General features: G+C 37.2%; 1 protein-coding gene and 1 non-coding gene across 3 annotated transcripts in view; both read right to left on the reverse strand.

Annotated features, from left to right (window-relative positions):
- Positions 1-8652, reverse strand: part of ppm1bb (protein phosphatase, Mg2+/Mn2+ dependent, 1Bb) — a 29978-nt gene extending 21326 nt beyond the window's left edge. Inside the window, exon 1 of one of the 2 annotated variants that reach the window (XM_047376988.1) lies at positions 8247-8649. The gene's annotated coding sequence lies outside the window, so the exon portion shown is untranslated. Of the gene's footprint in view, positions 1-8246 lie in introns of both variants that reach the window. The other variant, XM_047376987.1, reaches the window with a different exon arrangement.
- Positions 8653-14407: 5755 nt separating this feature from the next.
- Positions 14408-14501, reverse strand: trnai-uau. Its single transcript has 2 exons — positions 14464-14501; positions 14408-14443 (listed from the first exon to the last, which is right to left on the reverse strand). It is a non-coding gene; the product is annotated as a tRNA-Ile (tRNA).
- Between the last annotated feature and the right edge of the window lie 317 nt (positions 14502-14818).

The raw sequence follows: 14818 nt of genomic DNA on the forward strand, positions 1-14818 counted from the left end.
TTCGACATTACAAACAAAGGATCCTGTTGGACTAAGTCCTCAATTTTGGATGTTACAAACAAAAACATTCAGTGTTGATTTTTACAAATACAAAACCATACCTTTATCTCCCAGTATGAGACAGAGGTAGGGGCAAGTGGATGCTTTGAACCTTGCAGGATTTATTATCTTTAATATAATCTTAAAGATCACAGTAATCCAACTGTTACCCGCCATAAATTCTATTTTTACGAGCCAAACACTGAAATATACAGAAAAAAACAACTTTAATTAGTTAATATGTAAACTCACCTATAAAAATATATTTATATGAAAGAAGGTTACATTAGTTACTTGATATAATTCAGACAGGCATACCAACCTAATCTCGAATAATAGTATCTTTTTTCTATAATAAAAAAAAAAGACTATGGCCATCAGCGTTCATAACAACTAAATAATGTCGTACAACTGAATTTGTGTAAGTGTAGGACCCTTCTTTTAGCCAGTTGACCAGCAATGCACAGTAACAGGTAGGAAAGTTGTATGGGTGTGCCAAAAAAAAACAACAAATCGATTTACATAACAATCGCGATTCCCATTTACTACGATTCAAAATCGATATAAAATATCCTAAAACCGATTTTAAAAAATTTTAAAAATCCGCTGGCTGTTGGCCTCCATTTTGTAATTACGCGGGACGTCCTGATGAAACCACACAGTCGGTTCTGGAACGTATACAGGTCCTTCTCAAAATATTAGCATATTGTGATAAAGTTAATTATTTTCCATAATGTCATGATGACAATTTAACATTCATATATTTTAGATTCATTGCACACTAACTGAAATATTTCAGGTCTTTTATTGTCTTAATACGGATGATTTTGGCATACAGCTCATGAAAACCCAAAATTCCTATCTCACAAAATTAGCATATCATTAAAAGGGTCTCTAAACGAGCTATGAACCTAATCATCTGAATCAACGAGTTAACTCTAAACACCTGCAAAAGATTCCTGAGGCCTTTAAAACTCCCAGCCTGGTTCATCACTCAAAACCCCAATCATGGGTAAGACTGCCGACCTGACTGCTGTCCAGAAGGCCACTATTGACACCCTCAAGCAAGAGGGTAAGACACAGAAAGACATTTCTGAACGAATAGGCTGTTCCCAGAGTGCTGTATCAAGGCACCTCAGTGGGAAGTCTGTGGGAAGGAAAAAGTGTGGCAGAAAACCCTGCACAATGAGAAGAGGTGACCGGACCCTGAGGAAGATTGTGGAGAAGGGCCAATTCCAGACCTTGAGGGACTTGCAGAAGCAGTGGACTGAGTCTGGAGTAGAAACATCCAGAGCCACCGTGCACAGGCGTTTGCAGGAAATGGGCTACAGGTGCCTCATTCCCCAGGTCAAGCCACTTTTGAACCAGAAACAGCGGCAGAAGCGCCTGACCTGGTCTACAGAGAAGCAGCACTGGACTGTTGCTCAGTGGTCCAAAGTACTTTTTTCGGATGAAAGCAAATTCTGCATGTCATTCGGAAATCAAGGTGCCAGAGTCTGGAGGAAGACTGGGGAGAAGGAAATGCCACAATGCCAGAAGTCCAGTGTCAAGTACCCACAGTCAGTGATGGTCCGGGGTGCCGTGTCAGCTGCTGGTGTTGGTCCACTGTGCTCAATTGGCCTGCCAACTCTCCTGACCTAAACCCCATAGAGAATCTGTGGGATATTGTGAAGAGAACGTTGAGAGACTCAAGACCCAACACTCTGGATGAGCTAAAGGCCGCTATCGAAGCATCCTGGGCCTCCATAAGACCTCAGCAGTGCCACAGGCTGATTGCCTCCATGCCACGCCGCATTGAAGCAGTCATTTCTGCAAAAGGATTCCCGACCAAGTATTGAGTGCATAACTGTACATGATTATTTGAAAGTTGACATTTTTTGTATTAAAAACACTTTTCTTTTATTGGTCGAATGAAATATGCTAATTTTGTGAGATAGGAATTTTGGGTTTTCATGAGCTGTATGCCAAAATCATCTGTATTAAGACAATAAAAGACCTGAAATATTTCAGTTAGTGTGCAATGAATCTAAAATATATGAATGTTAAATTTTCATCATGACATTATGGAAAATAATGAACTTTATCACAATATGCTAATATTTTGAGAAGGACCTGTACATGCGTGGAAAGCACCAAAACAAAGAGGAAAGTACAAAAATGGAGGACAGAGAGATTCAACCTGCCCGTCTTCATTGAAGCCAAAAATTTGTAATCATTTTGGTTTCAACCCAAATGCCCGGGAAGATGTCTTAACAAAACTTCATGGTTTGCAAGGTTTGCAAAATGAAGATTGAGCACTTCAGATACACCACAAATGAGCAATCTCACAATACCAGGTATCACCCAGAGTAAGAGGATACGGAGCAGAGTCAGCCACCAACAGTAGACCAACGCACACAGCAGTGTTTCACCAAACTTTGTCAAATATGAGCTGGCAAAAAAACTCCCAAAAAAAACAGGTCTATCGCTTGCTTCAGCACCAAAGACTTACAGCCTTACAGTGTGGTGGAACACGAGGGGTTCATCTGTCTGCTGCAGACAGTGGAGCCAAGGTGGTCTTTAGCTAACTACTTAGAGTAGCAGTTGTGGTCCACACACTGTTTTTGGAAAAAGCAATTTCCTTAGAATTTAAAAGGCAGCATATATTATATTATCACAATAGATGCCAGAACATAAAATAAAAACAATCAAGCTACATTAGTCCACACTAAACTTTTGCTTGCAAATAAATAAAAAAAATTGATCTCTTTCCCATAGGTGAACATATCATATCAAGTGCAAACAGATTACTAAAACCTCTGTACTCTTCAATGTGGAAGTTGTTACTGTTTTTTTTGTATCAGTGAACTACTTAAAAAATGAAAATGAAGCACAGATGTCAAAAGGTATTATGAAGCTATAAGGAAACTGCCTTTTCTATGGCCTGGAGACACATCTGCAGATCATTCAGACCGCAAGTGTGACCAATAGAGAGCAAAACTTTCAGCAAATAACCGGAAGCCATTCTCAAATTGTTTCATTTTCAGAGAAAACATGCACCACTGTCATGTAAACGACCAACAGAAACGCAACTAAATTCTCAGTTTCCACCAGAAATCATTGTTGTCTAAATAGGGTCCTAGAAATGGGTTTCAAAGGAGAGAAAAAGGAGACAGCCATAAAAGAGCTGATGTCGGGGAAAAAATGGACAAGAATCAGACATCAACCATAACAGCAGTCACTCTGTACGACTGTCTTTGGTTGGGTGAGAGGTGAATCAGTGGTCGCTGCATCTGTCACACTGAATGACCACAGACTACCTACCGATTTAAGATTACAACCAGTGATTTTCTTTTTATGACCAACAGTGTCAACCAGGCTTTAGTAACGCACTAACCGCTAACATACGATGCTAAAAACAGTTCAGCTCCATAGTCATTGGGTTTTAAAGTAGTAAAGCCCTGTTTTACAGAAACTCCTCTCACATCAAGTATCAGGCAACCTCTGATCTTTTTATAACAAACCAATGACTGCTCATGGTAGGAGGGCAAGAGCAAATACTTAGAATACTTTTCTAATATCTTCTTTTGTTATGGTTCTTCAACAGAAATCAGCAGCTCGAAGCTCTACAAAAACTGGACATCAGATCCAAAATTCTGATCGGTGCATCTCTACCAAAAGTACAATCTGTAAAGACTTGTTAAAACTTAAATGAGCCACATTTGACTTCAATAAGCCTTAATGATCGATGAACACCACAGACTCTATTCGGAACCAGTAACTAATCTTATCTGAATGTAAAATCACCCCGCTGTGGAAAATCCCAGAAGAAATGTAAGATTTGATTATGGGTGATGACATAATGGTAGCAGTAATAAATAGATATGGATCAAGAAAAATACTCAGCAAAAAAAAGATTCCCTTTTAAAAATGACACAACAGTGTGCTATGTGAGCAAACTAACCCTAAAGAACAGGCAGAAGTACTTTGGAACCAAAACAAGGAATCTAAATGACATTTATAAAGTAAAGATACCATGAGATGGAAAAAAAAAAAAAACAATAAATATTTGGAAACATAAAAGAAAACATCCCTGCATGACAATGCAAACCCATTTGCACCCTTGACAGAAACCAGTTAAAACGGTGACAGGGCCATGCTGTTGTCAGCCTTGCATACAATGAAGCACTGAAATCCTGCAACGGTGCCTTTACTTAATTACATTACATAGGTAATGTAATTATTGAGGCAGGATGGAAGTTTGAACCATTTGACATTTAGGTGACATTTCAGAGGGATGTCAGTTTAGTTGCGCGAGTAAAAACAAGCCGATATATTTTATTAAAAGTTTTACAAGTAGCGGGAACCATAACAGAGCTTCAACAATACCTGATGTAGCAGTTTACACATATTTTATTCACTTGGCTTAAACTCAACACTTTCTACGGAGCATAAACAAGACAAATTGTACTCCAAATATGAATCAATTCAGCCTAATTCAGTTGAATGGCCAAAAAGTCAATGTACTTAAATACTTCTCAAAATAATCTTTTCAAGCATTATTAAAAAGCTACAAACAAACCTGAACTAACACAGAAAGGCTTGTCATATTAGCTTTTTTTAAGTTAATAAGATCATGAGCTATCTACTTATATCTGATAACCAGGACACAGGTCCGACACAAAGTGATGTCATGCACCTGTTCACCTTAACAGCAACTTGATATATTAGAGAAGGTGAGCAGGGTGGCTGCATTTCAGCACCTCACAATACAAAATTGATGATGACATACGTCATTGACCTTAGCCTTGATGATCCACTGCTGCAATTTAGACTGGTGATATGAAATAGCTTACAGATCCAAGATCAGTTGAGGGAAACAAAAGAAGACAACAAAACAGTCCTTTGCAAACTTGGCACTCTAAAAATTCTATTTTTCAGTAAAGTTTTCATTTGTCAGTGAATTAGCAGACGCTGATGAAAGGTTGACATTTATTTTTAAACTCAGAATTGCATTAAGTGTCTGAACATTTCTGTTACATCAGAAATATTTTCAACTTGTCTAAGCATACTCTGAATAACTCATAAAATCCTTTGGGATCCCTCACACATTCTTTTCTATGAATCAGAGAAGTTAAGTTTAAGACGATGATACAGAAGGTACAGGTATAAAGCCAATTGGTTCAAGCTTTAATTTTTTCCCCCAACTTCACTTTAAAAAGTCAACCTTTAGACTGAAAATATATACTACAATATTTTATTTTCCGTTATAGTTTAATTTTATACTCTTGTTAAAGGAAAACTAGAGAAGGGACAAAGCATGAACGCATAAAATGAGGTGTGCTTTGAGGCATCAGAGCCATTAACTTGGAACAGCTTAGATGTTACCTGCAGAAAATGCTTCTTTCTACCATTCAGAAGAAGCATTATTCACAAATGCAAGTATACATGCAGCATTTCAACCACAAATCAGAGGCTGCTACAGTTTTGTTGGCCTGAAACCAGCTAGCAGTGCTTAAAGCTAGCATACCTCTGCCCAGACAATAAAGCAGAAGATCTTTTGCCAAACCTATAACCTGATGCTGTGGTGAATGTTTGATTTAAAACCCCATGCAGTATTGGGCTTAGTGATGACTACCACCACCCATCAGCCAGAACAAGTTAGTTACCATGGAGACTGAATACAGGCTGCAGAGGAGACATTGCTAACCAAGAAGTCAGAATGATTTCTTACCCTACACCCCTGCTAACTGTGGCCTTATGAGATGTGACAGATGCAGTATGATCTTCTAAAATTTGAAAGAATACTCTACTTCATTGACATCATCCAGACAACAGCTACTTGATTTGACTGATTTGAATATGGATAATCCCCATGTTATAAATAATATCAACTAGGAGATCCATGTAAGACTTTAAGACTGTATGTCTGCACCTAACTTGGGTTATAACAAGAAATGAACTCAACAGCTTATTCAGTCTTCATGACGCCTAGGCAAAGTCAGAAATGCTTAAGTAGCTATTTCTTTATTTCACGTAGAGCTATGTTAATCATATTACATTAGACAGTATTACTATGTATGTCTGCAGCTGCTGTTTATGTTTCAAGCACTTTTCTGGTAATTTCACTACGGACTGCACCATCGCCTTAAAAAACAAACTTCGGATATTGAAGGTTGCAGTTTTGAGAATTTCTGATCAAGTAAAAGTAAATATATCCAAAATATTATTCTTTACTCTATCCATTTAGTGACATAGCCAAGAATTACTGATAAAGTTTTGGTCCAACAAAACTGTGTCTGACCTTAAAACAAGTGGGTTTTTATAAACCAGATAGTCTGTAAGGTAATGTCATCAAGAACCTATTTGTTAAAAATCAACCGAACCTATATATGAGCACATGCCTCAGCCCGAGCAAGGTCTAGATTCAATCAAAAAGGGGAAATAGTTTTATCTCAAATTAAGAATTTAACTATAATTGTTCACTTGAAAAGGGATTTAACCTGAATGTCTTTGGTTTAAAGGCAAAATATTCTGTTACTGAAACTCTTAAAATGGTGGAAATCTCATATTTTACAGTGACAAATGTGAAAAAGCTGAAAAAAAAGTGTTAGATGTTAATTAACTGATACCTATAATAATTTATTCAACTTTAAGGCAGAACACTAATCAAAAATATTTTTTGCACATCTGTTACATGGCACATTTTAAAAAAAATGTTTCTAAAAGGCAATGTTTTGTGATCTTGGATCCCCGTTTTTTTAAAGGTTTCAGAGTAAACATGAAAGACATTAATTACCCCAGACTAGTCTTAATTTGTAACCTACACACATGAAAGGTCATTTTAAAACTTCAGATTAAATAATTAGTTTTGAAATTTTTGCAAAATTCATACCATTATGTATATCACTACTCATTGCTGCACTGCCTTTTGATTAAACTTCTATTTGATAAAGCTTCTTATTTGCTACTGTGAGTTTTAGTTCTACAACTTCTGCTCTAATTATAACATAAAGTACATAGTATACCATTCATTATCTGTTTTTTTAATACCTGTTAGCAACAGTCGAGACTTATTATTGCAGTTTTGGTCGTAGAAAACCTTCTTTGATTTACCTGAACATAAAAACAAATTTTAATTCAACAAAATACATCAGTTCGTTAGGTGAACACATGCTTAATTAGCCAGAGCAAGGTCTCAATTCCATCAAATATGGGAAAAAAATTTATTTTATGTATCATTTAAAAACAAATGCAAGGTAAAGGCATTTTATTTGGATGCAGAATTTTGTTCGTTGCTTTTTTTAAATGGTTGGAAATTCATATTGTACAGTAACAAATATGACCTTTGGCAGAATAAAGCAACTATTACAAGTTCATTAGGTGATATTTGTTCTTCACACTAAACATTCAAATATTGTTTCTCGAATGTTTCAGAGCAATATTGAAACAATTGGAAAACAAGAAGTTTTTTGGGTGAGAATTTTTTTAAAGTTTCAATGTAAATTGATTGACTTAAATAACTGCAGAGTTTAAATTACTAATGTTGCAACTGATCTTGGTCGTTTTATCGTTTCAAGGTTGTTTCGACATACAACTCCTGAACATTTTGCAAACGTACCAAGGAGGTGCAATATGTTATCAAAGCTATACTAAATTAGATAAACGACATATCTTCGTTGCCATCTCTGCAGAACATATACAACAATACAAAATGGGAATATTTTTATAAGGAGTTTGCAAAATGATGTACGGCAACAAATAACATTAGACTGCAAAGCAAACGTCACATGCCCATAATGAGACACTCAAATGAGTCCGCTAACTTGTCATTAGCTTGTTACAACCAGATTAGTTCAACTGGGACCAGACTAAATACTTACTTTGTTTCACTTTGTTGTGAATGGCTCAATATTCTTGCCAGGTTTATTAACAATAGCCAAGTCACTCTGAAGGGAAGCTGTTTAGTCAGGTTTTATTTAGGAAGTAGTGTACATGTAAGCTAACATTTATGCAAAACACGGTTTATTTAGCAATACCCAAATAGATAAAAGAATTTGGCGTTTCTGTGCTAAATATCAATCCGCTGAACTCCCCTCTACTCCACGCTGCTCCCTTTGCTCACAGGCCTACTTTGCTGGTGTGTTAATGTGAGCTAACGTTAGCTAGCATGCTAATGTTAGCTTCTCTTTGGGTTGTCAAACTCGAGCTAATGACATGCTACTTACCTTTTTTCCTGCCGCTGTGCGATTGAAGTTCCAATGCCGACTACCTGGCTCCGCTTCTAGGTGAAGATATGTCGTTAGCCAAGCTACCCGTAGAGGCGATGTTAGCCAGCTAGCTGAATTAACGTTTCCTTATTTAACAAAAATAAATCGAGATTGGCCTCAGTTGAGCGGCGGTAATTCGTTTCTCGGCGGTTCCCTGCTTGGACAGCGTTGATTTTTACGCATGTTGGACGTCAGCTCCTGTCTCTCATAACAAGTAAAGACAAAACGCGATTATCCCAAAACAAAATGTGGAACCTCAGAGTTAGTCTTAATATTATACAACACTAACAGATCTAGCACTTTCTTCCATTGAAAGGCCAGAGCTATCCTTCGACTTTGGGTGCTGAACAAGAGGAGGTGCTATTTTTGGCATCTCCCCTGTGGTTGGTTGAAACTACTGGGCAAAACAAAATTTGATTGGTTGAATCTTATGTCAATTAGTTCTGCCCCTAGTCATTACGCATTTTCATTGGTCTATTACAAACTTCTTATATACTATAGAAACGCGAGATGCGCTCGTAACATTTTCTGGCGTATGCCGGTGTATCATTAAACAGGCGGAGTAATAGTAGCTTTCTACACGGAGGCCGAAGTCGATTAACCTCATCCAGTTTGCCACAATAAAAGCGTGTATGTAACGCACGATAGGAGCTTTTAGAACAAAATTCGATTGTTTTTGTGTTTGAAAGCTGTTACAGAGAAAGCTGATACGTCCTGAAATAGATAACGAACGTCCCATCACTTATAGGCAGCATGTATTGTATAGGGGGTTTCAAAGGGAGTGTTCAACAGGACAAATCTTTACCCAACGCCCAGTGGTAATGGTATTTCAATGGTTTGAGAAATCATAAACTGTGTTTTTAAGAGTGTGTTGTAAGTCCTGAATTATCGTATCCACGTTTACCCACAATGCATAATGGGCTTTTCATGCTTGTCTGTGTCTAAGATGGTCATAAAAAAAAAAAAAAAAAAAAACACCTGAAAATGTTCTGTTTGTGCTTTATTTAAAAACAATAAATTAGGGCTTCTCAAACCTTGTGCTCTTACAGGAGAAATAAGTGACACTTTATGCCTGGAATTGTTTCTTTTGACTTCATGCAGCTCTGTTTTTAAAAAGCATAATTAGCACTTTGATGTTACAAGAAATTTGAACTTAAACTTAATTTAAGTTTGTTAATGTCAAAGCTTAAAACATATATGTGTTTTTCAGATACACAAATAAACAGAATTCAAAGTGTCACAAAACACAAAACAAGTGAAGAAAAGCTTACAGACACCTATAGACTGTTATAATACAGAATATTATAGTATAAAAATACCTGGCTGGCTTCAATGACCTGCCTAAAACTTGGAACCTATGGAAATATATATTTTTTTCAAATATTTGTTTTTCTGAATTTCACATTTTACAAATAAACATATTTCTTTACCTTTAAAAAATAGAAAATGTTGCTCAAAATTATTGGAATTTTTAAAAGCTTAAATGTCAGTTATCCATAAGCATTTTTGAAATAAATAAATGTAAAAAAAAATCTTTAATGAAATAAAACTTTATATAAATAAAACAAATGGTCTGCAATAATACTGCAATTTTGATCTACTTAAATCACTTACCAGCTACTGATGTTTTCTCCCCTGAAGTTTCTGGGCAGTCTTTTCTACTCCAACAAATTAACTGGGGTTTAGAAAGCTGATGAAACGCTTTACCTAAAAAAGGGTATATTTATCTTTTATTTCTAGAGTGCCTTACTTTACACATAAAGCTACAAAACTTCTTCAATAAACACTCATCTCATTTCTCCTAAGGATCTTTGAGGAAAAAGTGGCTAATGGTAGCTTGGTTAATCTTAGTTTTGATAAGACTCATTGACAATTTATTTATATGTTTTTGTTGTGGTTCCAATTAATCATTTTCAACAAAACCTACAGAAACAGTTGCTCTCCTGCTTTATAAATTAAGTTCTTTGCTTAGAACATCTTAATTATTAATGACTGGTGTTTGTAAAATTAAAATGCAATATTGCAATATTTTATCAATGTACAAGATGCAAGGCATATAATATAATCAACAAAAATGCTTATCAAGACCATGCAATGAAATCCTTGCTTTGCTTGTTTCTCTTTAAACAAACTAAATTCACTAAACCGCAGTGCAAACTTAAATATGACCGTACATGTACAAAATGAGGTGGTTTGGGAGGTATCATGTGCTTCTGTACCTTCTAATTACGCATTGGTAAAGGACATACAGGATGAAGGAAATGTTTTATAGTTAAGAAGTATTTAAAGAAAATGTAATTAAGGTTGGTTTCTGGTCTTCAACTCCTAACTCCTAACTGCTTTGAGCAGCGTACTTTTCAAGCATGAGATTGTCTCAGGTAAGAAGAAGTAAGCCACCATTGTGATGGTGAAAATCACAAACCAAACCTGAAGTTACTTTGATAAGTCACTGATCCTGCTTTGAGTAACTGATAACTAGGAATTTAACAAAATAAGGACAAAGTTCATGGTGGGTTACAAGCAAGACTGTATAAAGCAAAGCGTTTATTCTAAATATGACTTTAATACATATAATGATCAATAACATACGTTTTCTCACATCCATGGCTGTGTAAAAGATTTCTTCTGTTTTTGCTGTTTTGTGTCAGTTAAATGTTTCAGATTATCAAGCTAATTTTAACATCAGACCAAGACAACCTGAGTAAATACAAATAACAGTTTACAAATATCAATTTAATGTATTAAGTGAAAAATGTATCGAAAACAAGCTGGCCCTATGTAAAAAAGTAACTGCCCCCTAAATGTGATAACTCTTTATGCCACCCTTGATGCCAAAAACCACTAACTGGAATGAGTTTTTTGTATGTCTGTGGAGAAATATTTTTGCCTACTTTTCTTTGCAGAATTGTTTTAATTAAGCCACATTGGAGGGCTTTCAAGAATGAACACCTTATTTGAAGTCATGCAAGAGCAACTGAATTGGATTTAGCTCCAGACTTTGAGTAAGCCACAGCAAAATCTGTCTTCTGGCTTTATTTAGCCATTCAGAGGTGAACTTACATTCTCCTTCCGGATTTTATGCTGGAGAGCAAAACTAATGGCTTCATCAACAGCAAGTCGTCCAGGTTATGAAGAAGCACAGCAGCCTCAGACCATTTTTAAATTACAACTTTACTGTAGATGTAACAGGAAGGTCAATTTTTGTCTCAACAGTCTGCAGAATATTTCCCCAAACATTTTGGAACCATTAAGATGTTTATTTCTGCTTGCTGAATCTTGAACACTGATGGGTTTGGGTGTGGCTCCCGCAAGAAATGCAAAACATCAAAATAAATAAAGTTTTTTTTTGTGGTATAATCATGGCACAGTGGAAAAAAAGAACAGTTGAAATATATAATTTGTTTCATTATATCACTGAAATAAAGAGTATGAAGCTGATTTTAAGTTTTCTAAAATATTCTGCGCTTTCAGATCAGATATTATAAGCAGATCTGATCAAATGAACTCATGCCTTTCGCCTCCAGTGAGGTGGCCTTTATCACTGACAGTTTCCAGAATTTAAAGATCACATATATTTCATTAGTGTGAGCGACTTGCAGAAATACAGGCTGGGCTGAATAAAACTGGGTTGTGGAGATTAAACTATAATATGAGTGCATGTATAAAAATGTTTTGTAATAGCGCCTCAGTGAAACCGTGTTGTGTGGCCAAAGCGGGGCTTATCCGTTGTCATTTTGTGCTTCTCCCTCAGGATTAGACTTGTGTCTTATTAATGAAAAACTCATCAGATATCAGAACAGCTCCCTGGGGAACCAGCCGGGGTTATGAGACACATGTTAGATAAAGTCTTTGAGCAGGTTTGTGTGTGTATAAGCAGAGGAGAGTGGTATTTAATTTTCCAAGATGAAGGATTATCACCGGCAGAATTTGATCACTCTGGCTCTGATCTCAGGATGTTCAATCGCAGCTTATCCCAAATATTAAACTCTCCATCTTTTGTCCCCTTTTCAATTCCAGACACACAAACATATTTCCGCAGATGCTTACGCTGCTCCAATTACTGAGCTTCTCATTGAGTAAAGTGGCCCGTTGAGCCTAACGTCAGGATATGTGTTGTGTGATTGTTCAGCCACCTGGTGACCTCTCAGGATCTGGTTGGGGCAAAGGGGGGAGGGTGTTTTACAGAGGCGGCTAAGAAGAGTAAGTTAAAAAAAAAAAACAACACAGTTAACTCTAATCCAGAACACCAACAAGTGGCACACACACATAAAATCGGATGCTTACATGGATCTGGGTGAGCTTAAACACACCAAAACACACCCAACCTGCTGCTAAATGGTCTGTGATTGTGTCTCAAACCAGAAGGAGAGGGACGTACCAGGCCCTGATCTGCACTCTCATTTTCTGCACCCAGGACAACTGGGTCACATCATTACGGCAATCTTCTGCTTGTTCATTCCCAGCTTTAGGGGGGCTTAAGGGTGCACACAGACACACAGACCAGACCCTGATGTGTGCTTAGCAACTGACAGCCGTGAGTAGTTCAATGAAAGACCATCTTTAAGGAAGATTAAGATGATTGGTAGTGTCTTTGGTGAGCCAGATTTAGAGGATGTGGTGAAAGAAATGAGCAGTCCTCAAAGATTTGGGATGCTTTGGAGAAGCTTTGTGAAATATTGAACAAAACACCATCTGGATTAACAAAAGTAACTCAGATTAAATGGGTGTGCGGAAACTTATGTAGGTTGGATTGTAAGTGTTGATTTTAGCCATGTACTTAGGTTTTCAGATTTTGGTTTCTTTAAAAGCAGAAAAGCATTCCATGGAGTTATACCGTTCTCTAGTGGTTGTTTCATGTCACTGGTGTCATTTCTGAGTAGCAGTTCCGACTGAGAATCAACAGGGGGCGCTACTAAGTCGTTACATCAAATAGATAGAGGAAGAAAGGCTGTAAAGTTGTTTTTGGTCATTTCCAAACAAAAATACAAAATGATGTAGACTTGAGTCATTATCAACTTGACAGTATTTGCCAATATAAATTTTAATACACAATGAACCAACTGCAGTTGCATTTAGTTGTTATTTCATTACAATACACCCACCTTGTTGCTAAGTGCTCCCTGATTGTCTCACGCCGGAAAGAGTAGGAAGTACCAGGTCCTCATCTGCACTCTCAGTACAGTCTTTTGGAGTATGTCTCTAGAGAATGAATTTTAATTGGATTTAGGTCTGAACTTTGACTGGGCCTTTCTAACATACAGCTCTGGCTGTATGCGTAGGGCTTTTGTCCTGTTGGAAGGTGGACCTCCACCCCAGTCTTAAGTTTTTTTGGCCTCTAACAGGTTTTCTTGCAGGACTACCCAGTATTTAGCTTCATCTATTTTCCCTTCAACTCTGATCAACTTCCTCGACTCTGCAGAAGAAAAAGCACCATCATTTTTGATGGTGGGAATGGTGTGGACAGGGTGAGGTGCAGTGTTAGTTTTCTGCCAAACATAGCCACAAGCATTTAGGCCAAAAAGTTTAATCATCAGACTAATCAGACAAGAATGTCCTTTTCCAACAGTTTTGCTGCATCTGCAAATTTATGACTTGCTTTCAACAATGCCTTTCTACTTGCCACACCTCCATAAAGGCCAGATTTAAAGAGTGCACGACTAATATTTCTCCTATTAAGAAGTTCTACTATCTTCTATGGATTTACAGCTCCTCCAGAGTTACCACGAGTCTCTTGGGTTTCAATAAAACGTGGAAAAATTCGCAAGGTGTCGTGAGGTCTGCTCAGGACTGTTTTGTATGTCAATAGCTCTAGTTTAAAATTAAACCAAATCTAACTTTAAGAAGAACTGTGACTTCTACTCTCCGTTTTGCTTGCCAGTGAGGGCAGAAATTAAAATGTTTGGAAAGGATCCTGTATTGATTTTGTTTATTTGTTTGCTCATATCTGTGTTTAATTATGTATAAATTATATTAATATTACTTACTACCTCTTTATTTCGTTTTTGCTCAATAAAACTAAACAGGAGTACCCTGAGGGAGCACATATTTTGTGAGTGTCAGATACTATTATTTCCTCCTGATGTATTTATGTAACATGGAAGAGTTAAGGTTAAAAACTCTGCTCCAGGTGAGGCTCGAACTCACAACCTCGGCATTGCTCAGCTGCATACTGTCATATAAGTACCGCGCGCTAACCGTTTGCGCCACTGGAGCTTCAGCCATTTATGACCGGAAATTGGCTTTAAGAAATATCCATGACGACATAACTGTACATCCGATACAGCTTTACATAGTTTTCCCATCAGTTGGCTCGGGTTGGTAACTCAGACTATGTAAGGTTGGGGTTCCTGGGGGTCACACAGAGTTCAGCGGGGTATCCTCACAGTTGACCCTGCTGCTGCCTTCGGGGACCGCCTAAAAAGGTCCTCGAATTTAACTAACACAAGAGAAAGGGCGTTTATGTCTGCCAGGCTTTACCGGAAATGGAGTTCTGCTGCTTTGCGCAGTATTTCAGCGATACGTAATAACTG

The sequence above is a fragment of the Girardinichthys multiradiatus genome, chromosome 10 (genome assembly GCF_021462225.1).
Source record: "Girardinichthys multiradiatus isolate DD_20200921_A chromosome 10, DD_fGirMul_XY1, whole genome shotgun sequence".
Taxonomy (NCBI): Eukaryota; Metazoa; Chordata; class Actinopteri; order Cyprinodontiformes; family Goodeidae; genus Girardinichthys; species Girardinichthys multiradiatus.